Source organism: Malurus melanocephalus, unplaced genomic scaffold, assembly GCF_030028575.1.
Source record: "Malurus melanocephalus ecotype Western Australia unplaced genomic scaffold, MMel_1.1 scaffold_4789, whole genome shotgun sequence".
In the NCBI taxonomy this organism is placed as follows: domain Eukaryota; kingdom Metazoa; phylum Chordata; class Aves; order Passeriformes; family Maluridae; genus Malurus; species Malurus melanocephalus.
In genome coordinates, this window is record NW_026628021.1 from 1024 (window position 1) to 3855 (window position 2832).

Here is a 2832-nt window from a genome sequence, read left to right on the forward strand (position 1 = left end):
ACAATGGCTGCTATAACAAAAGCAGACTGGAATCTTCTGCTGTTGCTTCCCAAACTAGACTATGGTTGTCAGGACTTCCCAGAGTATTTGCATTGTTGAAGAAAAATCTAACACACCCTTTTTGTGTGCAGCAATTTTAATCCTGTGTTCTGCTTGCTCAAATGTCGTTACCAATAATGTGATTTACTTTCCTTACTGGTTTAGCACAGTGCTAGTGTCCTTTCTCTGGCAACAGCTAATGCAATCTGCTTCAAGAGATGAGAATTTAATTAATGAATTACCATTTCCTACAAAATTCTACTAGATTTTACCTAAAGGGGCATTGCAGGGCAGACCTTAATTGGTATAGGAAGATTTGCAGCTCTGATTAGCAGAGCTTTGTAACATTTTCCCTTTTTTCCTCCTTTATTTATTTGGGTGGTTTGTTTGTCTTTATCAATGGATCTTCAAGGCCATGTGTGCTGTTCCCTGAATAAACTAGTTCATTATTCCTTTTTATATATTCTCACATGTAGTTCCTTTGGGATTTGTACTTCTTTACATAAAATGTGTACATTCAAAATAAGGTTATGCTGGTTGCATATTCTCATCTGAGTAACACTAGTTTGCAGTAAATTTCAGTAATAAGTTTAGGTTTGTCTGTGCCAATAATTACTATGTGTTTTAATAATTTAATTTTCCTCTAAGAATCTGAATGTAGAKGATGGAAAAATCCAAAAGAATGAAAARGTACGAGTGGATATCATAGTRCAGGATGATGCTAGAGGAATTCCCAAATGGATAACGGTAAGATATCTCTCTTATTCTGTTATTAGTTATTAGCTAGTTAGAATAAACTGAGAACTCTCTAAATGGGTAGTACAATGAAATCTAACAAAATTTCTCTGTGGTTCTACCATTTTTTTTCCTGCTTGTTTTCTGTGTAAATATAGTATCTCAGATTTTTGACAGCACTTATTTGCAAGTGAGCAAATTATTTGCAAATTTGTTTCTACTTTTATATTTTATTCTTCGAACACTGATGTGCATGTTGATCTTGGGTCAATGAGTTTTAAAAAAAAGTCTAAATGTGAGTTCTGTAGAGAAACAAAACTATTTTGATTTGGGGGTGAGCTTCTGCTACAGTTTCTGTTTTCTGCAGGAGCTGCCAGAGATGTGTGGATTATCTGGGGTGGGGGCAAGGGCTGTGTGTGTATGTATATATGTATATACATACATATCTATGTATAGATTCTTACATTTAGAAAAGGGATTAATGCATGATACATAATTTGTACATTGGAAAAAATTATTAATAGCTTTTCAAGAATAAACTAGTAACTTCTAAAATTTGTTACTGAAGTCTTAGACTAGAAGATTTCCATTTTGTGTGAATTTGGCTGAGCCCCTGAAGATCATAACTGCACATGTCAGTTCCCCTCCTCTTGCTATTCTAGGTCAAGTAATGTTTTTATGTTACTTTTAACATGCAAAAAACTCAATAGTACATTTTTTTTTATTTGTTTTTCAGATAACACCTCCAGCTTTGTCGAAAGGTTATCGTTTAACTTCACCAGTGCAAGAACGGATTGGTACAATTAAGTCTTTTGCTTGTTAGACAAATACTTTAGTTACAAAATGTGGTTTTATTAAAATTGATTTTTAAAAAATTAATCTCTTGTAAACAAAAAGGCATTATTTATCCAGCTGAAAAGTTCAATAGACTGAATGTGAAAGGAAGGTTAGATATCACTATGCTTATGGCAAAATGTCTTTGAAAAACAGATAATGAATCATTGTGTACATAATCCCAGCTTTTCTCACATAACCTCAGGAAAAAAAAATCCATAGTTACAAAATTTGACAGCATTTAGCCCACTGAAAGCAGTGGTTTTTTTAGTTCTGCTTACTTTAAATTCAGTGAATGTAATAGACTGGTTTTGGTAGTCAAAGTGGTATTTTGCTAGTATACTTTGTTCAGAAGCTTTCCAGAATTGAGGCAAACCTAAAAGTTTTGGTGTAAATATTCTAACCTTAACAATTAATATAAGCCATTATTAAGGTTGCAACCATAAGCCAGAGCTTTCTAGTTATATAATATGTTTAACGAATTTTATATAAGTAGTTTTGTGGCCCACTGGTTGGAGAACTGTGCTTAGAATAATTATCCAAACTTGCGGGAAACATGGGGATTTTTTTTCAGGATTTGTTCTGTGCACATTATTAGTTCATATTTTGTTTAAGTAAATAGTACAAGAGGAGATACCTTTAGTTAACTCTCACACGACACCAACTAGGGTGACCACTGGGAAGGATGTCTGACAAATCTTGGCCACAATTAAAGATAAAATTTGTGTAATTTAATGCAAAGAAGTTCAAAGGAATAGACTCACTTGGGAATAACCTAATGCGGGAAGAGACAATTTTGAAAGCTGGTTGAGCCAACCAAGTGTTGCACTCTGCTGTAAAATTAGCACACACTGTACTAGAAGATATACACAGGTGCCTCAGATGTAAAGCACACAAAGCAGGTATTCTGTGCTGTTCAACAGTGATAAAATGTGTGCTGGAGTACTTTGGTTTGTGTTTCATAATAGTGTGACTTGCTGCAGTGAGTGAGTCAGAAAAAAAAAAACACTTATTACAGCCACTAGTGAGAGGACATAAATAGTAGGTAAAATTAAAGAAATTTAAAAAAATAAGAACAAGAGAGGCTCAATATTATAGAAGTAATACAATTTTTTTTCCCTCCCGTTCATGCTAAGAAATATCAAAGCAACAGAGCAGTGATTCTGAAGATGAACACTCAACACTACATCAGGTATGGCTATAACATTACATCTGCTTTTCTGG

At 33.9% G+C, this 2832-nt stretch overlaps 1 long non-coding RNA gene across 1 annotated transcript; it reads left to right on the forward strand.

Moving 5' to 3' along the window:
• The first annotated feature begins 712 nt into the window (after window positions 1–712).
• Window positions 713–2800, forward strand: LOC130588398 (uncharacterized). The gene is made up of 3 exons (XR_008966949.1): window positions 713–786; window positions 1511–1571; window positions 2745–2800. It is a non-coding gene; the product is annotated as an uncharacterized LOC130588398 (long non-coding RNA).
• The last annotated feature ends 32 nt before the right edge of the window (window positions 2801–2832 follow it).